Source organism: Bison bison, unplaced genomic scaffold (assembly GCF_000754665.1).
Source record: "Bison bison bison isolate TAMUID 2011002044 unplaced genomic scaffold, Bison_UMD1.0 scf7180017864518, whole genome shotgun sequence".
Classification (NCBI taxonomy): Eukaryota; Metazoa; Chordata; class Mammalia; order Artiodactyla; family Bovidae; genus Bison; species Bison bison.
Genome location: NW_011495071.1, coordinates 11,616,638 through 11,644,160, shown reverse-complemented (window position 1 = coordinate 11,644,160; position 27,523 = coordinate 11,616,638). Strand labels below are relative to the sequence as shown.

The 27,523-nt window shown below is 42.9% G+C and overlaps 1 long non-coding RNA gene across 2 annotated transcripts in view; it reads left to right on the top strand.

Moving 5' to 3' along the window:
- The window catches only part of LOC104981415, a 235,570-nt gene extending 208,320 nt beyond the window's left edge, over positions 1 to 27,250 (top strand). For both annotated transcript variants that reach the window (XR_824372.1, XR_824371.1), the window contains exon 5: positions 23,410 to 27,250. This is a non-coding gene — a long non-coding RNA (uncharacterized LOC104981415). The remainder of the gene's footprint in view (positions 1 to 23,409) is intronic.
- The last annotated feature ends 273 nt before the right edge of the window (positions 27,251 to 27,523 follow it).

Sequence of the window (27,523 nt, the reverse complement as noted above, 5' to 3'; positions counted from 1 at the left end):
AAGTATACAAAGGCATATTCATACAGAACAGCTAGGAAAATTACTTTGAAGTCATGACAAAAATAATTTGCATTGGAAAGACCTCCTTTGAAACATTTTTACTGCCTGAAAAGTTCTGTTTTGCACCCAAGGCATATTTTTGAGAGGATTACCATTTGCAATAAATGGATTAGTGATTTGTCTTCAAAGGAAAACAAGATAGTCTGGGGAAGATGACATAACTGACCATCTATTTGCTATCCAAAAAAGAAATAAGACAACAAAGGATGATAGTCCATTAACTGGGGCAGCATCAGTGTTCAAAGATGTGCAAAAATATTAGGCAAAGTGCACACTCAGGAATTAGAGTAGTTTTCCTAAATGATTCAAATGATTCATTTAGATTTCTTTGAGTGGAACTTCAAAATGTACAAGTATGCATTTGCTTGGTAATTCAAACACTCTTATTTGTATTTGACCTAGAGGCATCCAACCAGAATTTAAGCCAATGTAAGATCTATAAGTGAGGCTTCTTATAGACATGAAGAGCAAGATAAATAATACAATAATATGTATTAGTAAAAGCATAAAAACAAGTTCAGTCAAACTCAATTGCTTACATTAATAGAAAAAAGTAATATTTATCTTAGCAGTTAGACTCTTAAAACATAATGGCTTGTTTTCTGCTTGGCTTTTAAAATGGAACATGTAAGGAATTCCCTGGTGTTCCAGTGGTTAAGACTGTGCTTCCACTATACAGGGCACAGGTTCCGTCCCTGGTTGGGGAGCGAAGGTCCCTCATGCCTTGTGGCGTGGCCATAAAAAGTGAACAAGCAAATAAATAAAATGAAACATATAAACCTCTAAGAAAATGTTAAGATACTTGAAGACCCTGAACATGTCACCAAGTTTTTCTTTATCTACCCCAGAGGGCCTATGGCAGTCTTGGGTACATGTCAGACGCTTAGTAAAATCTTGTTAACTTATACTGAGTGTTCTGTGTATTAATAATAATTCAAAATAACATAATGAAACTGGAGTGAAAAGGGCATGGTCTACTATTCCACATTCAACTTTTCCCCAAGGAATGAACTACTTTGCCTCTCAGACAGAAGCAAAGAACTCATTCAAAAGCAGAGCTGAAAGCTGATGGAGTTCTTGTTGTTTATATTTCCCTGGACAGAGGAGTAATTCTGTTGGCTTCAAAGGCCTTTTCTTCTACCTTCCATCACGACATGCTTATGCAGGAAGAAGCCTTCATCCTATTCCTATATTTTACAAATGGAAACCCAGAGGAGGGGAAATTTGCCCCCCGGGTCACAGATTCAAACCTTCCCAGATATTTGTTAATCCTAATTTAAGTTTTCCTAATTTCACCAAATCGAGCTGTCGGGAATTTTCTTGGCCCTTTAAATTTTTTATTTTATTTTTTAGTTTGGCTATGCTGGGTCTTTGTTTCGGCGTGCAGGCTTTCTCTAGTTGCAGCTTGCAGGGGCTTCTCCTATTGTGGAGAATGGGCTCCAGAGCGGTAGGCTCAGTAGTTGCCCCATAAGGGCTTATGGAATGTGGAATGTGGAACACGGCATGTGAATCTTAGTTCCCTGACCAAGGATTGAGCCTGAGTCCCCTGCATTGGAAGGTGGATTCTCAACCACTGGACCACCAGGGAAGTCCCTGGGCCCCTTTTAAGTCCAGGAGCCTCCCCTGCTCCTTGTGCCCTGCCCTACCATTCATTGTTATTCCAATGCCGATACTCCTAGTCACTCTACTTCCTCTGTCACTTCCAGGGGCATTTTGTTAGCTTTCGGACAACACACTTGAACCTCCCCTTCGAGGTCTGAAACTGAAGGAATTTTCTAGATTACCCAAAGTGCTATATAAATTTAAGGGCCGCTCCTGCATTTCTTCTTAAGTCTGCACCCTTGGAAACAGTGATGCATAGCTCCAGGCTAATACGGATTACTTTCAGACTTCGATAATGCGAGTCAAGGCTCTGCTTTATGGTTAATTTAGCTGATGATGAGAGCAAGCTGAAACTTGTGAAGACAGACATAAGTTGGAACAAACCGAGGTCATAGCTTGAGCAGAACCTCCAAGAAGACAGATTGCCTATGGCTCTTAGAGCATCCTTCCCTCAACAGTAGTAAGGCAGACTGAAAGAAGAAAAATGGCAGTCTCCTTTGAGGGGCATATGAGGGCACAAAGGTTTTTTCAAAACTCAGCCCCACAGAGAGGAAATCTGCTTGATATTTATTCAGGCCTCTTTCTTTTAAATCTTGATTACCCTTGGCTCAGCTAGGTGCTAAAATTTATGCACCAGCGACAGGTGATTCTTATGTAAGGATGGAATCTCGGGTGTGATAAATTTGGTCTTGAGACATCTCAGCTCGCTTGCTGCAGATGGCAGTGTCATGATGGCAGAGTTAGAGAGTGGTGTCCTGCCGGGCTGTGGGCTGTCTGTGAAATGGCTACTCAGTTCAGAACTGCCTGAGCCAATTCCTTGAGCCTCAAGGTCATGACCAAGGGGCTCAGCCCAACTGTATGGTTGACGTTCATTCTAGCAACATTCTTTCCTGCTCCCTTAGACACTCCTCTGACTCACTCCTACTCAAAAGTCCAGCAAGAATCAGCTAACCTGTGTTCTTTGTGAATATCTTTATAACATGAGGTCTGTGTCATGGTTAACTGTTATTCAGGGTGAATTCTGTGTTTGTAAGGAATTGCTTATATGATACTATAGCATTTGTTGGTTTGGCCAAGGAGATATTTTTACTCACTACATCCCTATTGGGTCCTGCAACTCTTAGGGCACAGGTTCTTAGCCTTTGTTTTAAGGACTCTAGAAATCCTCCTAAAATGTGTATACGCACACTAATTGTAAACATACACATCTCTTTCTAGGGAGAGCAGTGTTCATAAAATTATTATAGAAGTCTGAGATCTAGCAAGTAGTAAGAGTCACTTTGTAGATGAAGGAAGCATCTCTTGTTTTCTTCTAACTGAATTTCCAACTTTGGATTTTAGATGGAACTTGGTCAGAGGTTAGAAACATCAGGCAAACTTTGGAGTCAGATAGCCTCGATTTTGGCTTAGACCCTGGCTATACGTTTCCTGACTCTGCATGCTTAGAAATTCCACCTCTGTGTGCCTCACATCCTTGTTTACTCAATGGGGAAAATTTCACCTCCCTTGTTATGCTATTGTGGGACTTGAGGGAGGGATAAATTCAATATAAATCTTGTGTTGTACCTGGCATTTGTTTACTCTTCAGTCAACAGTGGATAGCAGTGGTTACGGAGAAGGCAATGGCAACCCACTCCAGTACTCTTGCCTGGAAAATCCCATGGACGGAGGGGACTGGTAGGCTGCAGTCCATGGGGTCGATAAGAGTCGGACACGACTGAGCGACTTCACTTTCACTTTTCACTTTCACGTGTTGGAAAAGGAAGTAGCAACCCACTCCAGTGTTCTTGCCTGGAGAATCCCAGGGACGGGGGAGCCTGGTGGGCTGCCGTCTCTGGGGTTGCACAGAGTCGGACAGGACTGAAGCGACTTAGCAGCAGCAGCAGCAGTGGTTAAGAGTCAAGTGGAATTCATATCTCTAGAGCACGGGGTGTGGTGCCCAATCCCATGTGTCTTCTACCTTGCTGCATTTTAAAAGGTATCTCCTGTGTTTGTCTAATCGCTGAGTCATTAGCTGCATTTCACAGTCCTGATAGGCATCAGCAGGATCTACGCACCACTCTTAAGAGATGTCACATTCCAATCCTCTAATCCACCTCTTATGGGCAAAAAAAGGCATTAGACCCCTGGAATCCCGTTTTACATTTGTTAGTATCTTTAGAAAAATCATGTTTTCTGAATTTTAACAATTCTCCAAAAGGGGTATATGATGTATATTTTAGCAGGGGACGTTTTTCCTCACCTTACATCATGTGCAATAACTTACTTCATCTCCTAACACATAGTAAGTACTGCTCAATGTTTGCTGAATGAATGAAGCAGAAAATCTTAACAAACAAAAAGCAAGAGATGTATGCATGAGAACATTAGTTCTTTCACTAGTCATTCTCTCATCCACCCTCATCTTCCCATTCTTTCTCTAAAGACCCCCACGAACATGACTCACCGTGGGAATTACGGGGAAAATGATTCTGTTTGAGGACACTTGCCATGCCAGGTGGTGCTAGTGGTAAAGAACCTGCCTGCCAGTACAGGAGCCATAAGAGACATGGGTTCGATCCCTGGGTCGGGAAGATCCCCTGGAGGAGGACATGGCAATGCACTCCAGTATTCTTGCCTGGAGAATCCCATGGACTGTGGAGCCTGGAGGGCTATGGTCTATAGGGTCACTAAGAGTCGGACAAGACTGAAGTGACTTAGCATACATGCGTATCGTCCTGGTATCAGGTGCTGCTTTCCTATTCGGGATCTGAGGCCAACAATATCTAGGCTCAGCATCTCTTTTTTAAAAAAATCGGTATTTCTATAACAAGCATAAAATCATCCTAATTGGGGAACCCTATTTTTTTTTTATACTAGAGATTACAATTTTTTGATATTGATCAAAAAAAATTTTTGAAAAGCAAATGCACAGAGTGAAAAAACTATGTTTATGTAAATATCATGAGAGCTAAACGTAATGCCCTGGAAGACGGCAGACTTCACTTTGTAAACATGAGATCTGTATCTCAACTATACCAATAAGTACTACTCAAGAATGTGTAAAAATTCTTTATGCATATATGCATTTTTGTTGGTCTAGCTCATTGCCTAGTTCACAGGAGTTACTTAATAAATATTTTTTGGATGGATTCATATTATATTTCTATTATAATATGTATGCTGCTGCTGCTGCTGCTGCTAAGTCGCTTCAGTCGTGTCCGACTCTGTGCGACCCCATAGACGGCAGCCCACCAGGCCCCACCGTCCCTGGGATTCTCCAGGCAAGAACACTGGAGTGGGTTGCCATTTCCTCCTCCAATGCATGAAAGTGAAAAGTGAAAATGAAGTCACTCATTCGTGTCTGACTCTTCACGACCCCATGGACTGCAGCCTACCAGGCTCCTCCATCCATGGGATTTTCCAGGCAAGAGTACTGGAGTGGGGTGCCATTGCCTTCTCCAATAATATGTATAACTTATTTATTTTATATTTATATCTTTCCAATCCCAAAGAAAGGCAATGCCAAAGAATGTTCAAACTACCACACAACGGTACACATTTCACACACTAGCAAAGTAATGCTCAAAATTTTCCAAGCTAGGCTTTAACAGTACACGAACCAAGAACTTCCATATGTTCAGGCTGGATTTAGAAAAGGCAAAGGAACCAGAGATCAAATTGCCAACATCTGTTGGATCATAGAAAAAACAAGGGAATTCCGAAAAAGTCTACTTCTGTTTCATTGACTACACTAAAGCCTTTGACTCTGTGGATCACAACTAACTGGAAAATTCTTAGAGATGGGAATACCAGACCACCTTATCTGCTTCCTGAGAAATCTGTATGCAGGTCAATAAACAACAGTTAGAACTGGACATTGAACAAGAGACTGATTCCAAATTGGGAAAGGTGTATGTCAATGCTGTATGTTGTCACCCTGCTTATTTAAGTTATATGTAGAGCACACAATGTGAAATGCCAGCTGTATGAAATATGAGCTGGAATCAAGATTGCCAGGAGAAATATCAATAACCTCAGATATGCAGATGACATCACCCTTACGGCAGAAGGTGAAGAAGAACTGAAGAGCCTCTAGATGAAAGTGAAAGAGAAGAGTGAAAAAGTAGGCCTAAAACTCAACATTCAGAAAACTAAGATCATGCCATCTGGTCCCGTCACTTCATGGAAAATAGATGGGAAAACAGTGGAAACAATGACAGACTTTATTTTTCTGGACTCCAAAATTACTGTGGATGGTGCCTGCAGCCATGAAATTAAAAGACATGTACTTGCTCCTTGGAAGAAAAGCTATGACCAACCTAGACAACATATTAAAAAGCAGAGATATTACTTTGCCAACAAAGGTCCGTCTAGTCAAAGCTATGGTTTTTCCAGTAGTCATGTATGGATGTGAGAGTTGTATCATAAAGAAAACTGAGCATCAAAGAATTGATGCTTTTGAACTGTGTTATTGGAGAAGACTCTTGAGAGTCCCTTGGACTGCAAGGAGATCAAACCAGTCCATCCTAAAGGAATTCAGTCCTGAATATACATTGGAAGGACTGATGCTGAATCTCCAATACTTTGGCCACTTGATGTGAAGAACTGACTCATTGGAAAAGACCCTAATGCTGGGAAAGATTGAAGGCAGGAGGAGAGGGGGACAACAGAGAATAAGATGGCTGGATGGCATTATCGACTCGATGGACATGAGTTTGAGCAAGCTCCGGGAGTTGGTGATGGACAGGGAGGCCTGGTGTGCTGCAGTCCATGACTGAATGACTGAACTTAACTGAGTAAGGAGAAGGCAGTAGTTTCCGTATAATATCTTTATGGATGTTTATTTCTGTATCCCAGCTGACTGATAAACCATTAAAAGAAAGTGTCTTCTGCACCTCTTTTCTATGACAGATAGAAATTTTAGAGAAGATGGGTGTGAGGCTGTTGAGTGAGTGTGAGTTGCCATTTAGTGTGTTAGCAGTGAGTTTTGCTGTTACACCCATTCAGAAGGAGCTTTCTGCAGTCTTGTGGGTGTGTTCCCTTTCCTCTTTCTCTCAGTCTTACCTTTCATAAGAGAACTAACCAGTAGCATCAGAATGGAACTGACCTGCCTGACTGAGGGCTCATACCATGTAAGTGCAGCAGCACATTCAGCAACAAGTCTCTGGAGCATCCCGTCCCAGGGGGCAGACGCACCTGGGAAGTTTGGGGAAAGGTGGGCATGTGGCCAGAAGAGCTCCCTCCAGTCTCCAGTTTTCCCATGAGGCATACTCATGTCTGTGGCATTAGCATCCAGAAGCCAGTGGTGGGAGAAGCATAGAAACTGGGAGGCCAAGAGAGTAAAAAGTAATGAAATATAAAGAAATTATCCCTCAAGTGAACCGTGTCTTTCTTTCTTCTTTCTTTTATTGCTGCCCTAAGCCCTGTCTTCACCTTTGATAGTCAGTACCGTATCTCAAGTGTATTTTCCCATTTCACCACCGATGCTGGTCTTTAATCCTCGTCAAGGGCCTACCAGGTGGTGCAGTGGTAAAGAATCTGCCTCCTGCCGATGCAGAAAATGCGGAGATGTGAGTTCCATCCCTGGGTCAGAAAGATCCCCTGGAGGAAGAAATGGCAGTCTGCTCCAGTATTCTTGCCTGGAAAATTTCATGGACAGAGGAGCCTGGTGGACTGCAGTCCATGAGGTTGCAAAGAGTCAGACACAGCTGAGCATACATGCCATGTGTTGTCTGCATGTGTGTGTGTCTTACAAAACATCTAAGCAAACAAGGCATTGGTCCTTGCCTTATATTTCTATTAGGGGATGAGAAAAAGTAATCAGCATTTGTTGGGCACCTATAAGAGCTAAGGAATTGTATGTACTCGTCAATTCAATGAGTTTTAGATGAAGAAAAATGAGTATGAGGAACTAACTTATTCAGAGCTGCCACCTAATTGGTGAGACGGGATTTGAAACCCTTGGCTGTTGGGACTTCCCTAGTGGTCCAGTCGTTAAGAATCTGCCCTGCCAGCACAGGGGATGAGGGTTCCATCCTTGGTTGAGAAGCTAAGATCCCACATGCTAAGGGAGAACTAAGCCCGCAGGCCACAGTGAAGACCCAGCACAGGCAAAATTTTAAAAAGAAGAAGAAAAAGGAAAGAAAAGAAACCTTGGCTGTCAAACCTCTATGGTTCTCCACGGAACTCCTTAGAACAGATAGAAAATCCCAGGAAATTGAGTGCAAAGACTTGCTTGGTGATAAAGAGCATTCAAATTGGAGATTTACCATTTTACTTCCTTGAATTCCTTCTCTATACAGACCCACACAGAGCTTCACTCATTTGTATACCCACCTATGTGAGTGTAAGTCTCCTTCCTATTCATACGACAGCAAAGGTTCCATCTCCAGATGTGGAGATCAGGGTCTGTGACTGCACTTCCAGTGTTAGGCAGGCCAAGATGGTCGTGGGAGGTGATTAAGTAGAAGGGGAATGGCTTGATAGTGTCAACTGTGTGACCACATACCAGAGCACTTTGGTTTCCCTCTTAACCCATGTTGATGTTTGGAGTCATTGCACTTGAGTTTGAATTTACTCTAACTCAATATTATTACCCATTTCTGGGCTCCTTATTCAAGTAGCTTCATTAAATGTTGAAGTACCTATGCTCCCACCCTGCTAATGTCTCAAATTCCTTCCTCCTCATCCTCTCTCCCTGACACTCTTCTTCCACTGAGTTCGGCTTCCTGGTGCAGAATAGCACATGAATGCCAGGTGTAAGCTAATAGATATCTCTGGGAAAATCAGGAGAAACAAAAGCTTACCACTTCCCAGTACTTGTTAAAACATCCCCAAACAGCTCATGTGCCAAGGTCAAGGAGGTCAGCCCACACTTGAGCTCAGGCATTTGAGTCTGTCAAATGAGTCAGTCAAATGGGAATGTTGGGGCTTCTTGGCTGGACGCATGTCCACATTACTGTATATAAAGATGTCTGTTTGCTATACCAGGGTTTGCCATCATGCTAAGCCATCAGTTTAAAGAGTGCCTAACGTCCGGAACCCATTTGTCTTTACATGAAGTTCTTGTTTCAGGGCAAGATGAATTTTGTTGTCTGGTCTTTGGTCTCCTGTTTCCTGGCCTCTCCCTGATCACCCCCACCTCCTTCACGCCTCCTCTGCACCTCTCCTTGCCCATTGGCAACACAAACAGACATGCAACCCCTGGTATGCCATCCATCTTCACCTCTAGAGTGGACGTTCCATCTAGACCTGTTTTCCCACTTAAATATAATTCATGTGCAAGTCACTGGTGCCAAGTACATGGCTGGCACAAACCAGACATTCAGTAAATGTTTGTTGAACGAATGTAAGATAGAATGAATAGACAGGTTAGTTTATTTTGCTGTGTGTTTGGCTTCACTGAATCATTTGGGTTTTTTCCCTTTTCAGTATCATTCACTCTTACTCCGTCTCTGCCTTCCTCAGTCAATATTTATTGAGAGTCTTTGATGTGTCAGGCACTGGGCTGTATGTCAGCACAAGTGAGACATGGTCCCTACTTCCTTGGAAGGTCCAGAGTGGGTTGTACTGATTATGTTGGTTCTGAGTCAGGCAGCCATACTTGATGAATCACCAGCCACTGAGAGCAGAGTCTTGAAGTGGCTGTTTGGGGGAGGATGCAGAAGAGGAGAACTTTATTCTGATCTTAAGACTCTTACAGCTCATGGGGTCGTGAACAAAGACATGAAATATATAGGATAATATATGCCTAGTAATAGCAAATGATGGAGTCCAGGAGAAATGGCTAGGATATCTCATAGAGGTAAAGCAATGAATTTTTCTCCCTGTTACAGATCTCCTTGATACCTTTAGCCAGTATGTGATTTACATAACAGATATTTTTTCTGTACTTCTGTGTGCTCGATGCTATGCCAGGGCTGGGCACATGGCAATGCAAAGTGTGAAACTTGCTTCTAGGAAGGTGCAGTCAGAAGACAAGTGTCTGACTCATATCTGAAAATGAAATTAAGGGTGAATGAGAAGAAAAGTAGAGGTGAGGAAAAATGGATGGGGATGGGAAGAAAGCCATCAAATCTAAGGGTTTCTTCTCCTTCCCCTTTTGGGGTCCAAAGATGGGAGCTTTGAACTCAGGAATTTTAACTTTCTCCCTGAGAAATGTTTTCAGGAAGGAGCTTGATACATTCGAGATGATAGAATGTGAATTAAAAAAAATAGAAATGTGAAAAATGTCTAACTCCAGCAGTCTGAATTATTGGAGACTAGCTCATTTCCAGGTGACTTAACTCTGACCTAAGATTTCCAGAGAATTTTCACATTTAGCCATCTCTCCTATCCATACACTATCAACCATTTAAACACAATTTTAAGTCTGTTTCTGTTACGATGGCTGGGAACATTAGATCTTGTGTTCATTTAGTGCATATTTATTTGGTGTCTGGGCTTCCCAGGTGGCGCTAGTGATAAAGAATAGTCAACACGCTCTCAGGCTCCTGTGAGGAAGGCAAGAGAGGCTCAAAGGACAGTTGGCCTCTGCGCTGTCACTTGAGGAAAAGTGGTTTCTTTTAAACATTGACCTCACGCTTGATGTGCCTTGGACACGGGTAGGCACTTTACATGTATTATTTCATTCAGTTCTCCCAATAATTTTATGGACTAAATCTTATTAACCTCATTTTACAGGCAAGGCTCTGGGGCTCTGAGTAACTCAGACAATAGCCCTCATAAAGAGGGCAGAGAACACAGACGGGTTTCCCAGGTGGCGTAGTGCAATGAACCTGCCTGCCAGTGCAGGAGACCCAAGAGACACAGGCTTGATCTCTGGGTCAGGAAGATCCCCTGGAGGAGGGCATGGTAACCCACTCCAGTATTCTTGCTTGGAGAATCCCATGGACGGAGGAGCCTGGTGGGCTACAATCCCTGGGGTCACAAAGAGTCAGACATGACTGAAGCGACTTAGGATGCATGTAGGCAGAAAGCTTACATCCAGGTTCACTGACTTCCAACATTGCCTTCAGCAAAACTGTCTTCCAGAATGTCCTTTTTAAGACTTAGAACAATTTCTTGATGACTCAGAGAAGCTCTTCTCTCTCTGAAGACTGAGGAGGGGTTAATTTGGTCTTGGATTTTGTCTTCTACAGACCTTTGGGGTTTCTTGGAGGATGCTATCACTTGCCATATCTTGGCCTGCTATCCACAGAACATGCTAGAGGGTCCCTCTTCAACTCAGCCATCTGTGCTCTTGGCTTTCAATTTCCATGAAAATGACTGGACACATTCCTCTTCTTCCATCCATACCCAGGACTAGAGAGATATTCTCTTGGCTCTCTTCAGTAATATTTCCTAACGTTGTCTTTAGCATCTGTTCCAGGGTCTTTATACCAGCTTCCCTTTCTCGTGTGTGTGTTTTTATATGTGTTTGTTATATTAATTCTTACAGTAATTGCATTATGTTAATATATTACAGTTCTAACACGAATATATTAAGATTCAGAAATTATAAATTTTGATCATTAAGAACCAATGCTGAGAGACTGTCCTTGCCAGTTTGTTTTAGTAATTAAAGAATATAAGGTACAAGAATGAATAATATAAGCAGCTTCTGAATTTGAAAGTATCCATATGCCAGCCTGGGGACCCAAAGGCAGCTCACACCAGGTCTGAAGAGTCCATCTTATATGGCTGACGGACAGGACTGCCTCAAGGCAGGGAATTGGATCATTCATGGTCATAGAATTCTACAACTTCAAGAAGACTTTGCCATGCAACCTCTGCACTGTACAGAAGGAAAGGAAAGGTTAGTGGTTGAGTTCTGGAAAGGTTATTGGTTTGCCCAAAGTCAAAAAGGAAGGCGTGATAGGATTTGAAGCAGTTATTCTCAGACTTTATTATTTTTTTTATCTATACATAAAAAGGAAATTGTTACAATACAGATTCCTGAATCACAATCTCAGGGAATCTGATTCAGATCAAGGGTGGGGCCCAGAAATCTGTATGATTAATAAGCCTGTTGGGTGATTTGGCAGCTGGTGGTCCTGACACCACACTTTAAGAAACATGACTCTGGAATCTAGGCCTTATGACTCTCAGGCCAATTTCTTCCCAAAGGAGTAGGCTGCCTTCCCACATTAAAAAAAAAAAAAAATCCAAACAAGACATGAGACTGTTGGTGACTCACATTAGGGCTCTTCTTTCCTGACTCAACAGTTAATTCCTGAAAGCATCACTCATTGAGTAGTTTTCTTTCACTCAATCCATCAGCCCCTCTGATGTGCCAGGTGCTAGAGTTGTAAAGATTAAAACACAGCTCCACCTGCAAGGAAACCATCTATAGCAGAAGTCATAGCTACTATTTCCGTTGTTTATTCATGCTTCGTAGAAGTTAGCTCATTCCTTACCTTTAGGTAAGCCTGTTCGTAATAAGAAACTTGAGTTGGGAGTTGTTCATATGCATATGTAGAATCATGCATATTCTCTGAAACTTGTTCTTTCCCCTTGATATGTCTTTCAGGTATTTCTCTTTATTCTTTATATATACTAATCTTTATAGTAGCTACAGTATTGACATACCATCATATATTTAACCATTCCTATATTGATGGATACTAAATTGTTTCTATTGCCTCCTGTTACAAATAGTGTCACAATAGACTCTAAACTAAGTCATGTTATCCCTATCTTACAGATGAGGGAAGTTGGGTAACTTGTCCAAGGTCTCACAATGGCAGAATTAGGATTCAAACTGAGGCTTGTATGTCTCAAAGACCACAGAGTTACTTTCTTTTCACTATTACACCTTTTAATGATTATGGAACAATGGTGTGAGTGCTGGACAAGGTGGTACTATGCTGCTGCTGCTGCTGCTGCTGCTAAGTCGCTTCAGTCGTGTCCGACTCTGTGCGACCCCATAGATGGCAGCCCACCAGGTCCCACCGTCCCTGGGATTCTCCAGGCAAGAACACTGGAGTGGGTTGCCATTTCCTCCTCCAATGCATGACAGTGAAAAGTGAAAGTGAAGTCGCCCAGTTGTGTCCGACTCTTAGTGACCCCATGAACTGCAGCCTACCAGGCTCCTCCATCCATGGGATTTTCCAGGCAGGAGTACTGGAGTGGGTTGCCGTTGCCTTCTCTGAGGTGGTACTATAGGGCTCCTAAAACCTAGCTACTGATAGAGCCTCGGGGTCATCTGGGGAATAACGTTTGAGCAGAATTTAAGAGTCTTCTGGGCAGAGGGAGAAAAGCCAGTCTAGAAGGAGGTACAGGTTTATTGCAAACCAGTCAGTCATATGTATTGATCACCTACTAAAGGAAACCTACAATACACACTGTATGGAGATTCACCAAAAAAAGTCACGGTATTTGCTCACTGGAATCTTGCAGCATGATTATGTGAATGTGCTTGAGAAAAATACTAGAATAATAAGCTAGTGAGCATAGTATAAACAAACACCCACCTCATTTGGCAGCTTCAGCAGAGCCCTGGAAATGAGTGGGCTGTGGGGTCTTGTCTATGTGGTGTGGCAAAGAAACCTGCCCTCTTAATAACTTTGTTTCTTTCTCTGAGATGAAGGAAGTACTGTCTAGTCCCTGCCTACTTGTCAGGGATGGTGCAAAGCTTGGTTAATTTCTGTAAATGTTTTGAGTTCCTCCAAGGTATGTGTTCTGTAAATAAGAAGTATTAATAGCAGCCATCTGAACCCAGGCAAAACTGACGTGAACTGTAGTTCTCTAAGAAAAACCCAGAAAGGGCCACAAAGCCTAAAGCCCACCCTGGGCCTGTCACATTGACCTTCCTTGAAAAGGCAGCATGGTTTTCCTATGGGGCATTGCAGTAGCTCAGGCCCTGATCTCGAGTGGGAAAATTCAGGAGACTAGCTGGATTTTCTAACATTTAATTTCCCAGCTGATTACTGTGATTAAGAGTCCATCTGGCACAGCCCATTTGTGAGGTATGTGTGTGCAGGAAAGTGGGACTCTAGTAAAGGCAGAGATCTAACCGAGAAAAAGAATAAGCACAGTGGAGCCAGGCCATGTTGGAGCCCTTGGCTAAGATGTTTTAGCAGGACTTTCATCATATTAGCATTAGCATTAGGCCATATGTTGTAAGAAAGGCAGTTATAGAGCCAGCATTTCTCTTTCTCAGGGCTTTTATGTTCGCTTAGTGAGGATTTGGTGGTGCCTTTGTCTGCCATGGATCTAGAGGGGCTGTGAGCAAGCTAAGAAGAAAATCCAGCCCTGGGTTGCAGCAGCAGCACACCAACATTTCTATCCACAGACTCACGGGAACTGAGCAGAGGCTGGGAGATGCACCCTTACACTCCTGCCCAGGGTTGGGGGGGTTGTTTAGGACAAGGGGTTCCCTGAATCTCATGCTCCCCTACTCTCATCCCTGCAAGGAGCCAGGGGGTAGAGGAAGCCATATGCTCGCACTCAGATCCTCATGGCTCCTTTGGCATAACTGCAGTTCCAAATCAACCCACAGGCATGTCGATCTCATAAGCACTAATAGGACTTACAGATGTGCACAAACCGACGTCGAGATGCTCAGCTGAACTCCCGGATGGAATTTCTCGTAATTTTCCATTACCCGGGGGATCCTGTATAAACCTGGCCCAGACAGAGTTTTTATTGTATTTTATTTCTGAGCTCCAACCGGGCCTTCCCTTTGGAGGTCAAGCCTCTCGGTCTCCTTGAAAATTCCGATCTCAAAGGTAAGAGACTCCTGACTGTTGTAGTCACCACTTTTGCTGGGGCTCCAAGTCCACAAGGAAAACTCATCAGTGACTTGATCTTAATCCCTCACTGCGTGTGCACAGGTCAGTGAAAAACATCTGGCAGCCCTGACCCTTTGTGTCCATTTGCCAAATGTATTGAAGCGGGGAGGAACTTAGCGAGCCCATCTGTGGTCCACCATGGAGACAGAGTGATGGACTAGGTAATGGCCTGAGTTTGGGAGGACCCCTGAGTCTGTGTTGTTTAGTCAAAAAAGGATCAATGACCTCTCTCCCGTGGCTGGAAGATCTCCACTTTTACAGGCTGTGAGGCTGAGTTCCCAGAGTTGAGACTAGGAAAATGTCCTCTGTCACATCTCAGAAATGTGAAAATAAAGTTGGCTCCCCACAGGTTGGAATCAATACTTAATTGCCCTCTGGGAAATTCCCACCCTGCTTCTTGGAAAGGTGGATTTAATAGCCCCAATGTTAAGTTTGAAAGAGAAAGCTAGATCAGTAGGAGTGACAGTCTCTGCTATGGTCCCCTTAGACTTCTATTTCTGGAAAGTGACTTTTAGTTTAATGACTTGGACCATAGAAGTTTCGCCTTCTTGAAGGGATAGACATCCATTAGTGAGCCTATGAAACACGGTGAGACCTTGTTTACAATGATGGAGCCTCCTCAGGGGCTAAGCATGTCTGTGATCTCTGTCTGTGGCTGAGTGTCCTGGAGAAAGGGCAAGTCCCCTGATTTCAGGTCCTGTTTCATCACAGATGTCTAGTGTCCTAGCAGCAGGGAGCTTGGCAAAGTCAACAAGGTAGGATGGAAACAACCATATCTCATCATTGTCTTATCCTTGCCCCCACTTGCCCTCACCTAGCACTAGGAACCTTCCAAGCTTCCCAGGAGAAGTGGTAATGCCAGTCAGGACCAGCTGCATTGCCCAGAGAGAGGTCTTTCTTACAAAATGCATCATCTCAGGTAACTTTTGAGGAGAACTGAATTAAGATAAATAGATTTGGCATCCCAGTCTGCACAGAAATTTTTCTTCGTCATGATTTTCCTTGTCTTCAGAAGACTTGTCAAGAGGTTTGTATCTCACAGTGATTGGGGGTGGAGGATGGGAACTGTTTTGCCATTTTTTTTTCTACCTTATTCTAGTAACTTTGAATGTGTGAATAAAATATGTAAGACCTATTACATACAAGATAGAAATTCAACATGAACTCCTTTCTTTATTAGCTAGAGTGTCCAGAAATAATGTAATAATAACAATTAAACTTTATAGGCATTCAAAACTTGGTCTCATAGGGGTTGCTGAATAACTCCTCCCATTGTCATGAGGAAGACAAAGAAACGCGGATGCAAGAGGATTAGGGGCTCAGTCAGGAGTGGCAAATACACAGTGTGTGTTTCATCATCCACCTCCTTCTCCCATGGCATGGATAACTTACCCTCGTAAAAACTCTTTCCTGCTGAGATCAAGCAGGATTTCGGACTCCCTCTCAGTGTGTACTCCAGACACCCTCTACCAGTCAGTCTGTGTTGGCATAAGCGGTTTCATTTGTAAAAAGAAAAAAGTGGCATATTGAGTTTTTCATGGCATCATTAAAATGTTTCAAGAAGGGATTTTGGACTCTATCTGTGGCGCTTGCCAGCCTTTTCTGTTTACCAATCATTTAGATGGGATTCAAGACTCAACTTTCCATTTACCCCACCCATTCTTGTCTGCCACCCCAAAAATATCACACCGAAAGAAATAGGAAATATGATCATGCTTTTATGAGCCATCCATGAGGTGATGTCTGGTCCATATTAAATGTCAGAAATAAATTATTTATGTGAGAAGGAAACATAGAGATGTGATTATATTATGGATATTAATCCTACCCAAGAAAAGCATCTTAACCATCTTGAATTCTCCTGAGAGACCCTATAACTTTCACAGTTATTCTTTAATGACCACCTGCCTTGGTAATATATAGAAAACATGTCAACATTTTTCACAAGGACACTGTACATTTGATGCCCACTCTTTAAATCTTGAGCTCATCCTCTCCTCAATCCTGCCCCATGTGTGAAAACAAATAGAAGTTCAGCAAGCACTAACAATCACACCGGGTGGTGGATAGATTGACTTCAGTCTCAGTGTAGATGGGCTAAAACCATTCTGCAGAATCAGGAACCTGAGACCTGTTATCTGTCACTCCTGGTCAGAGTTATAGGACCACACAGTTGGACTGGCTTGACTAGAACAGACTGCTGGAGACCTTTCTCAACCTTAGTTGACCTCTGACATTAAACCCCACTATGAACTTTTGGTGGCTTAGTCTTTGGTGTTGATCAAGATGGCGACTGCAGGAGTACATGTGGCCAGGGTCTCCTGTACTGGGGGATTATAGGTGATACAAATGCCTGACTAACAAAGCAGAAGGAGAGAAGGGACAGCAGAAAATTCCTTCAGTCTGACCCAGGACCCTCTCGCTAGTTTAGGGCCCGAGAGAGTCTTCTTCTGATGCTGTCATTACAATAATATATGAGCTTTGGGAAGACACTTAACTTTCCTTTTTGTCAGCTCTCTGCCATGATATGGAGTGATAATACCAACTAGACTTACTGATGTGTAAAGCATTTTGCAGTTTGAGGCATTAACTCATATATGATGGAGAGGCCAAACATTCTCTTCCTTACCTTGCATGCGGGGTATGAGACTGAGTTTCAGGGTAGAATAAGGGAAGGTCAGTTTGCAACATGTGAAAAAGATGTGGTCTTTGACTTCAGGGCTAGAGGTGAGAGATTTGGAGGGCAAATGTGTGTGTGTGTATGCCTATATGTATATATGCATATATGTATGTATGTATATAGGGATGTGTATGTTTGTATATGAACACATGAACATGTACCTACACCCATGTTAAGTCTTTTACTTTATACTTTGAGATGTGTCTCTAGGCAGCCTTTTGGCTTGCCAGCCACTGTTAACATGGCTGTTTTTCTTTCTGCCTCTCAAAGAACAGACTCCTTAAAGATTTTCCAAGATGATGTAAAAAACCATATTTTAAAAATCTGAATGCTATCTGAATCAGCTTCATGTGCATCTGATATAACCTTTCTTCCAGACTAGCCTGGCTGTGTTGATCATTTGTTTACTGATATCTTTCCCTTTTTCCACAAAGGACTGGAAGGGTTGGAGGAAGGCAGGTGGTGCTGAAATGAGAGGTATCTAATGTGTTTTCTGTTCTTGGGGGAATTTGAGAAAGCAGTAAGCCAACTTATAAAGGAAAAGCACTATTTTGGCAATCTAGACAGAAGAGAATCCTCCATTGCAGGACTGGTTGTTGCATTGATTTTGTAAATTAGTTCTTCCTCTTGTTGATGCTCTAGGATCACACAGTGTCCTGGCAAATGTGTATTCACATTAGAGCGAGACAGTCCTCTGAGTCCCGGCAGGCAGGACAAACAGCCAACAAGCAACAAGGCGGGATTTCCTGGGGTCTGGGCTACTGCAGCTTCCTGAACGAATGAAAAAATGCAGGTGACACTCCCCTGCCCCCAGGCCAAGCAGGTCACAGGGCAATTGCCCAGTTGCCCGCTGGGAGAGGCCCACCCTGTTCCTTTCCCTCCAGGTTCATTTTTCATGTTGATCGAGTCATGATGGCTCAGTGCCACAAAACATCTGAGGATGTGCCTTGTAGGGAAAAGGTCAGAAAGGACACCAAGGATCTCCCCTTCCCTAAAATGCAGGGCTCGCTCGCATGCGGTCTGTTGTAAAGGATGGGCTGGCAGCGCTGGTTGGGGGGCTCTGTCTCTCTCTGCGAGTGGCAGGAGCAAACCCTCCATCTTGCTAGCTTCAGGGTTGCCTGGCTGTCTTATTTCAACTGAGGCAGCACAGCTTGCTTTAGCTTTGAAGTGTGAAAACCAAATACAGGTTGGCAAAGGGGAGAGAAGGAAGCCATGTAGCCTTCTTGGAGCATGACGGCACACACTCAGCCCTGTGCACCGAACACAGAAACTTTTCCCATCCCCTTAGCAATCCCTTGTCCCGTGGCCTTCTCCTGAGAATTGTGATGAACACAGCAGCAGGCCTGGTTGGTTGCCCCTTACTGGAGCTCCTTTCTTGTGGCTGGTGGGCAGATGCTGTGAATTTCTCTCATTTGGGAAGGGTCCAACATATGCCCCCTTCCAACTCTCTGGTGTGTGTCTTCCTAATCTCGTGACAGTGAGGCCAGAACGCACACACAGGCACACACACACACAAGCACACAGACCTGACTGTGGTGTGTCCTAGCACCCTGAGCAATGATTTAGGCTATTTATTTTCTCCCCTTTCGCGGTCCTAGAGAAGATTTTCGAATTTCTAATACAGGAGACTGAGAAAGGAAAATATTGGCTTCAACAATACAAACATCTCTGTCCTGAAAGAAAATGTTAATTTCCCCCTAAATCAAATGTTGACATCTATCGGCTGCTGCCGAAGATGTGTCGCTATGGGTGGGAGAAGGTCTCTGCTCCAGAGCATGGGTATTGGGCCAGAGTCTGTCCTCTGAAATGCTAACTGGTTTAGAATCTAAACAGGCTTGGTTTAGAGGTTTCACGAATCGTTCCAGTTAGTTTTTAAAAAGCTGATCTCTCCGGGACACCCTCCTGAGCAGGGAAGCAGGGACCAGGGTTCCCTGCTGGGGAACGCATTCTTTCCTGCAGAAGCCTGGGCCCCTTCTGCGTGTCTGCAGTGATGATGCAGGCACTGCTTACCCCTGCCACGAGATACAGGCTTTTAACTGGAGATGGGAGTGGGCAGTGGGAAAGGGCCAGCTGAGTGGAGAGAGGATGGAAATCACAGGCAAAGGGAAATTTCCAGAGTTGGGTGCTTTACCTACCCTTTTCCCCACACTCCCAAAACACACAGTGTAAATACTCTTCTTTGTTCAACACCTATGTTTTTAAAATTCCAAATTGAGTTACCCCACCCACTCTCTCCCTCCAACTAGTCACACACACACACACACACACACACACGTACCCTTTTCACTTGTTAAGCTTGAAAAATGATGATATATACAACCAGCGCGCTTTGCCAGTGTGCACGGGGAAGGCCAAGATTAATGCAGAAGGTTGGTGCAACGTTGCCGCAGAGCAGCGTGATCAGAATACAAGATGGAGTGCAGGGGGAAAGGCCAAGAAATATGTCTGTGCTTGGAGTTTACACAAGTCTCCTTAGCAACTTGTCTGAATTTATTTTTCCCTTAATGTGTGTGGGTTTCTTCCAAACCCTGAGTGAAAGGGGAGTGGAGTTTCTGAGTCCCCCCCACCACCCTTCCCCTTCCCTGAGGGTGAAATCCTTGAGTTGGTGAGCAGAGCCTTTCTCTCCTTCACCAGCAGCGCCTGGCTGCCCGCCTCCTCCCCCGTCGAGGTAGCTCTGATCCTCTGCTTTGTGACTCTGTGGACTGTTGGTAGCTTTCCAGAAATTCTCGTCTCCATCTCCGTGGGGGAAGGATGGGACCGGTTTCTGATGGCCACAGCTGTGCGGGTTTCTGCTGCAGCCCCCGCTCCTGGTGCCTGCTCTCGTGTGTGGCATCCATGTACATGTGCCTGCTTACACACCAGCATGTTGTAAACTAAGGGAGAAACAGCACCACTCCTTCCATCTCAACTATTTTTAAAAAATTTTTCTGTCTTGTTCATTTCCCTTTCTGTCTTTCGTCACCTCCCAACACACACACACACACACACACACACACAAGATCCTGGAATTCTAACTAGAAGATGAATATAAAGCTGTGAGAAAAAACCCCTGCCTTTTAGGAATCTGATATGTTGGATTTTATGTGACCCAGGCTTGCTTCAGGGGAGACGACCATAAATACTGCAGTGGTTTTCCCTACAAGCGCTTTACCTGGAAATAACTCTCGGGAAGTATGATTGCTGCCTCGTTGGAGCCAGTGTTGAATATAAATCTTCATATTTCTTCTTCTTGACCCTTCTCCTTTTAGAGTCAGGGGACATAAGAAAAAAAAAAAAAAAGAATCCTAGCCAAAAAACCGTTAAGGTTTGATTCTGGCTTTTTTACAAACAGATGTTGCTTGTCATTCTGTTGTTGTTAAGTAGGCACCAGATTGGACCAGGCAGCAGTGTGTGTGTGTGTGTGTATCTGTGTGTGTGAGAGAGAGAGAGAAAAAGAGAGAGAGACAGAAGAAGGAGGGAGGGTAGGGGGGCAAAGAGAGAGGCTTGGAGGAGAGAGAAAGAGTGTGTTGGGGGGGTAGATCAAGGGCCAGAAGGCAAAACCAGATTGATTTTGGGAAAAGTTGAGGTAATACAGATGCAGTTTTGTTTTTTTTCCCCAAACTTCAATTTGATGGAGACTGTATAAAATCCTATTCTATTTGGTTTATTTTTATTGTTCCAAAAGAAGAGAGAAATGTGGGGATCAGTAGATGTGAAGAGTCCTGGATGAGAAAAACTAAGCTCTCCTGGGGTGCAGTGCAGAGAGAAGGCTGGGGGCTCCCCTGGAGGCATCTCTGCCCTGGAGTACGGCAGAGGTCCCTGTTGCAGCTAAACTTAGTTTCTTGTGTCTGCTGGTCTCTTCTTTTTGTAAGCATCACTGTGGAGGTTCCAGGCTCTTTTGTACTTTTCCCGAAACAAGAATCTCCTTGTTTTACAGCCAAGGTTCTAGGGAATACTGACTCTTTACCTATCGCCTGTCTCCTTTCTTGAAGCATCCAAGTGCTCTAAACTTCAGTCTCCCCCTGTCCTAGCCGCCCTGTACCCCTACTTAATTTGTAACTTTCTAATCCAATTGTGGTCTGCTTTCTCAAAAGCAAAACATAGCTTTGAACGTGCAAGTGTGTTAGAGTAGCCTGGCATATAGAAAGCTTTGTGCAGCAGATAATTCATTTATACCCAAGAAATGACAGACATCTGATTATTTTTTTTTTAAATATGTCTTCATGTTTCCATACCAGAATCAGGGTCTTCTCTGTTTTTTAAATTTTTAATTCTTGTAAAAGCCTTTTGGCTTTATTAACCTAGAGCTAGAAAGGAAGTTGTAGGCTGGCATCCTTACTTGCATTTTAAAGAGGAAGAGAAATTGCCATCCTGAGCAAACCTAATGCTTTCAAAAGTGAAAGCGTTCTCCTCAGCCAGCTGCACACGAAACAACTTGTTACTGGCAGGCTCTCTCCCTTTTGTTTCCTCGGGTGTGTCAAACGCAAATTTGCTTCCAACTTCTCACTCTTGAGTAGTTGGTCCCTGTTATACATCTGTTGTAAATGAACACTTAGTGGGCTTAAGATCGTTTTTAAATGATCCCCCCCCTTGCCGCCAAAAAAGTCCACTACTCCAATACTCTGAGGGCATCTTTTGTTTTAGTCCGATCTATTTTATCCTATCACGCCATTTTTCACGTCTTTGTTCCTTAGCCGACCTAGCCACACTTTCATTTTGCATTGTACCTAAAATATTCTTTTTTTTTTTTTTTTTTAATACAGGGAGCGTTTGGTAGGAAGGTTATAAATAGCAATTCCTAATTTTCCCTTTGCCCGAAAGGAACGTGAAAACCATGGCGTTGCTTTGCCAGTCTCCTCCCTCCCTTTCTGGTCAGTTTTTCCTGAGGAGACAAGGATTCCTTCTACCTAAGCTGGCTGGCCGGGGTGCCGGAAGCTTCTGCGTGGGGTACTCCCACCATGGAGGCTGGTGTCCTGGTGGCCAGATCGCAGGTGGAGAAAACGTGCTGGGACACGGGACACCCACGAATTACTCTTGGAGCAGCACTTGCTGGATGCACCTCTTTTGTTGAGGTGATTGGATCTTTCTACAAAGAGCCAGGGCTGCAGAGGGTGAGAGAAAAGACATCAGGAGAACTGGAAAGCCACGGGGAGACCAAGAGTAGCTGTGTCTCCTGCTTCCTTACGTTGAGTTAATGCCAAGGGTACACTTGAGCTCTCTCTCTCTCTTTCTCTCTCTCTCTCCCCACCTTTCTTCCCCCCTCTCTCTCTTTCTCCTGCCCTTTCTCCTTCTCTGTTTCTTCCTCCTCCTTCTCTCCCTCCCTTCCTTCTTCTTTCTCCATCTCTCACTTTCTAATTCTCTTTTTCTGTCTCTTTGTCTCCTTCCTCTCTCCCTCCCTCCCTCTCTTTCTTTCATAACAGGTTGAAATTGCTCTTTCTTTTCAGCTGAATTGCTCTTTTCCGCCAGGACAAAGGAGATCTGCTAAGATTCTGTTCGAGAGATCCCTCCTAAACAGAAGGAGGGTGGAGGGCAGGGAATCTTTCTGTCGGTGTCATTCTGCTGACATCACCATGAATTTGGTGTTCAAGTCCACAGCCAGGCAAAACTCAAGTACATTTTCCCTTTTACAAGCAGCTGCTCAGTGAGTTTTCCTTCCTTTAGTAAAGGAACAATGAAGGAAAAGCAAACCCTGCATCTAAAACCTGGCCAATGAAAAACTGTTGGAATGGAAGCCAAGAATCCTGCTGGGGTGGAGGGGGACAGACTCCTGAAGCCACCACAATCAGATATTTTTCTATTTTAGCGGCCCCATCAGCAGAGAGAAATAATGACTCCTGAATCATTTCAGAATCAAAAAGTTAAAATGATGTCTCAGTGACGCTACAACGTGCCAGGTAATGATTGCCCAACTTGATTATACCTTAACCATGCTTAATTATTGATAGACTATCTCTTAATCATGTTTAGCAAATGAGCAGTTTGGTATAAAACATCAGAATTTGGGAGTATTCCGAGACGTCCCATTCCTATTTGATCATTTTTCTGGTAAAATCGTTCTCAAGCTTCATCGGTAGCCAGGGAAATTCCAGGAAAAATATGAAAGTGACTTACTTGCAGAACCTTTCTATCATGTGTAGTTCTGGAAATGAAGAAGGCATAACGCAGCCCAGTGTTTTTCTAGAGTTACTTTTATTTCAGTCTTTGGTGTTCCTTTTTACTTTCATTTTGGCATTAATTCTAGTTCAGCTTTGTAAAAGAGTTGGGTGACAAAAAGAAACCAACCACAAACCAAGCAAAGAACCTTGATCCTTTTAAAATAATTTTATTTTCCAGACGCGGGTGAATGGTTTGAAGATGCTGGCCTAGCAAGATGGCAACAGGTTTAAAACACTGGATTCATAAGAAGTTCCTTTTGTTCAGGTAACTACATTTTTCTAAAATTTCTCCCAAACTTTCCATTTTCTCAAGTTATTACAAGTTTTTAGAGTATGCTTGAATGATTTAATTATGAAGATTAACTGCATTTTAAGCTTTGTTTTTCTGACAATAGCAACCAGCTTTATAATATTCAATGAAAAGAACGTTCAATTCTTTGGAGTTCAGAAAAATATTTTGAAAGTTATTATTTAATAGTGCTTATTTCTTTTGACAACAATTTAGGCAAAACTCATTTGAAACCATCAGGTGTCATTCTGAAACTCTGTGGCTATCTCCAGTAATTGTACTTAGAACTATTGGAAGATTGCTTCCAAAAAGCCTAGTGTATGCTCTGAATTCCTGGAAGATACGGCTTCTAAAAATTGCGTAATAATTGATGCCTTGTAACATAATAATTGCATAATGGTTGATGTTTTAACTTTAGTCCTAGATGAGTGATCTTATATGTCTGGAATTTTATAAAACTGTGCTTACGCAGGTCCAGTGACAAAGATTTGAGCCCAGCTATCATGATATAAGGAGATCGTTTTTGATGCTGTTGAAGGACTTTGTGCCACTTAAATATGTTTAATAACACAAATGATATATTTACTTGATGAATTACCTTACCCTGCATTTACCATTGTTTTTAACTATTAGCCTGCATTTCCCAACTTAATTGTTACTATCTCTGAGAGCCCCGCAGATTCTTGCTTAAGAAAGCAGGCCAAACTTTGCTCTGAAAAGAGCCCTTATTTTTCTGCTCAACACAAAGAAGTTCTTGAAGGAGGTATTCAATTAATATTGGGAGGAAAACGTCTCTTCCCAAATAAACCATTCTTCTACTTGATCGGTATTTGACTTTCTTTTTTTCTGCAACCTAAGCATCTTCTGATTTCTCTTTTACTTTTTAAAAGTAAAACTCTAGATTATTTGAAAGTTAACACTGCAAAGCCTTTGGAATGAATAACTTTTCTCTGTCCTATATTTTCCAAAAAAAAAGACAGAGGCCCCCAGTTGAAACTAACAACTAACCATTTACAAAGGTGATTAGTTCTTGAATGACTCGGTGTAATACTTTGACAGATATTCATCCACCGCTGACGAGTATTGCATGCTATATTTTTAACAATGATAACAACAATTAGTTCTCATCACTTTGCGAGCCTAAGCCTATTCCTTTTTATTTTAATAAGAGCTCCAGTGTCACACCCGTTCCAGCCATCCTTAGCGGTGTTCAAAGTGCCCATCCTCAAATACCTCTGGCCCCATGCCCTTGTCAGGGAGATCAAAGGAAAATAAGCGGCTTGGCGTTTATTTTAAAATCTTTTATTTTATAAAGGAAATGAACATTTTAAAATAACAGAAAGTCCAAACCATTTTTGAAGTGACTGGTTTGGATCCTGCTTGCTTCCACTTGGGATTGTTGTTTCTTTGGATCTAAAAGTCAAGCCACGGAGCTGCAACTAAATTCTCCCGTCTTGGCAACCTTCACAGTCATGCCCGCGGCTCCACCACGATTAAACAGGCAGACAACGAAGTGTCTATGAATGGTTGCCTCTTCATCCCTGTTTGACCCTCTGTTGGTTTCCTGCTTTTACCTTTTAAATTGTGTGCCTAGGGGCCTCCTCTTTTCTCTGAATAATTCCCAAATTCATCTGTCCTTTTTGTTATTAGGAGAGCCTCCCACATTCTTGAGATAGGAATAAATGTTCATATACCAAGGCAAAGTTCTATTTTTTTTCTTTGAGAACCAAAATCTATAGACATTGCTGACAAAAATTGAAAAGATCTCTTTTTAGGTCCTACAAAGAGATGGAGGCATATGTTTTTCCCAACTTCTCAGAAGAGAGGTGATTTTGCTTTCCATCCTTTGTCCTTGAAATACTCATTGCTTAAGACTATATCCTCAATAAAATTCATGAAAGGAGCCATTAATGAAAGATCATTGTCTTGGCTTCCCCATTCTTACTTGTAGAACATTGGTTTTGAAGAAAGAATGTTACGCTGACAAAACTGTTTTATAAGAAGTCCTTAGAAATATATTCATTCCCACAACCTGGAACAGTTATGCAGGGAGCCTCTGTATAATTTCTTTTCTGGTTTGGATTTTATAAAGTATGCTGAAACTTGCTCAGTGTTGGTGTTTGGACCAATAATGGGGGGGGGGCGGTGAAGGTGAAATATAAACTTTTCCTGAAGAGGAATCTTCCGAATTAATATAACTGGACATCTTGTCGCATAATTTTCAGAAAATACAAGCCTATTGGCGGTGCTTGCTAGTTTACTACTTCTGTTTGCTGGAAAGCACATAGGAAAGGAAAATTTCACCCTTTTTTTCATGTAATTACAGGTATGTAAAAGAATGAACTTGCATTTGGGCTCGCCTGTGTTTCTCTCTTTCGCTCCCCATAACTGAAAGACTTTTCTTTATTCTGCTGTTTTGCCATCCATGTGTCTCTGTGTTCAGTTTGTGTGTTAAGGTCTGAATGAATGAGTCTTCCGTAATATGAAACAGTAAAATGATGAGATTGACCCCGAAGCCCATTGTGTCTGTGAGGGAAAGTGAAAAGAGAGGGAAGTGTATGGGGGAGAACACAGAAGATGCTGCTCGACTTTTGCCCTCTTAAGAGCAGGATGAAGTCTTTCCATTTCTGGCACGACACGATGGAACGGCAGTCTTTGGTTGGACTAACAATGTTAACGTTTCATTTTCAGACATGTCAGACCCCCACACGAGAGAAGATGCTAAGGCCTGTTGCCACAAACCCGTAGATCCGAACTTGTGGTGGTAGTGCACACAAGCTTGTGTCTATAGGTATGTGTCTGTGGGCGATCTCACAGACCACGGGCTCTGCTTGTCTGCCATCCAAATCCCTCCCAATTCCTCGATTCTGCCTCCCTCTCCCTTAGTTTCCGCTATGAGGGGTAGACATGGAAAGAGGGGCCGATGAGGAGGAAGGAGGCCTTTTGTCCCGAAATGGATGAGGCTCTTCAGTGATCAGTCTATAGGGTTATCCTCAATCCCTTCTGTCTTCAAACTCCTCTCAAGCTGTCAAACAAAGAACCTGGGCTTGCAGGCGAGGCAGCAGAAACTGGGGTGACTCAGACGATTTACTGTTGAGCGGTGAGTAGACACATGTATAAGGGTTTGTTTTGTTTTCTATGAGCCTGCCTGATTGCTTTCAAAGTTATCATGATCTCTTTTGGAAAGTGACAGAGACTTTGTACAAGACCAGTTTCACCCTGCTTTGGGTTCTACCTTACAGCAGTTCTTCTTCTCCCATGGTGCTCCAAGTGCCATCACATCAGTCTTTATCTTTAAAAATAAAATTAATGAGGTTCCTGAATGTGCCTAACTATTTATATTTTGGGACCAATCATGTAAGAAAAAGAATTGTTTTATAAAAAAGAAATGGCCCATTTAGGTCCAGCTTCATATTTGTCCAGAGCTGTTTTATAACTCTTCACCATGTTTAAAAGGCTGGAATGAAAATAATTTTATCCCTTTGCCTCTTAAATGTCACCATTGTGCCAGGATTGGAAAGCCAAACTGACTCCAGATCAAAGCAAAACTGGCTATATTTGTCTCATTCCAACAATGTGAGCTGAAGAGTCTGTAAACAGAACCCAGGGTGAAAAGTTGATCAGATTTGGATGACTCTAAAACTTTGGCATTCCCTTTTGGTCAAACATAGCACCAAGAATCCCCTTAAGATATATATATGCTGCTGCTGCGTCACTTCAGTCGTGTCTGACTCTGTGCGACCCCATAGACGGCAGCCCACCAGGCTCCCCCGTCCCTGGGATTCTCAAGGCAAGAACACTGGAGTTGGTTGAAATGAATGAATGAAAGTGAAAAGTCAAAGTCAAGTCGCTCAGTCGTGTCCGACTCTTAGTGACCCCATGGACTGCAGCCTACCAGGCTCCTCCATCCATGGGATTTTCCAGGCAAGATATATATATATATATATATATATATATCTCCATATATATATATAGTGAAGCCTCGTTTAACAAAAACAGTCAA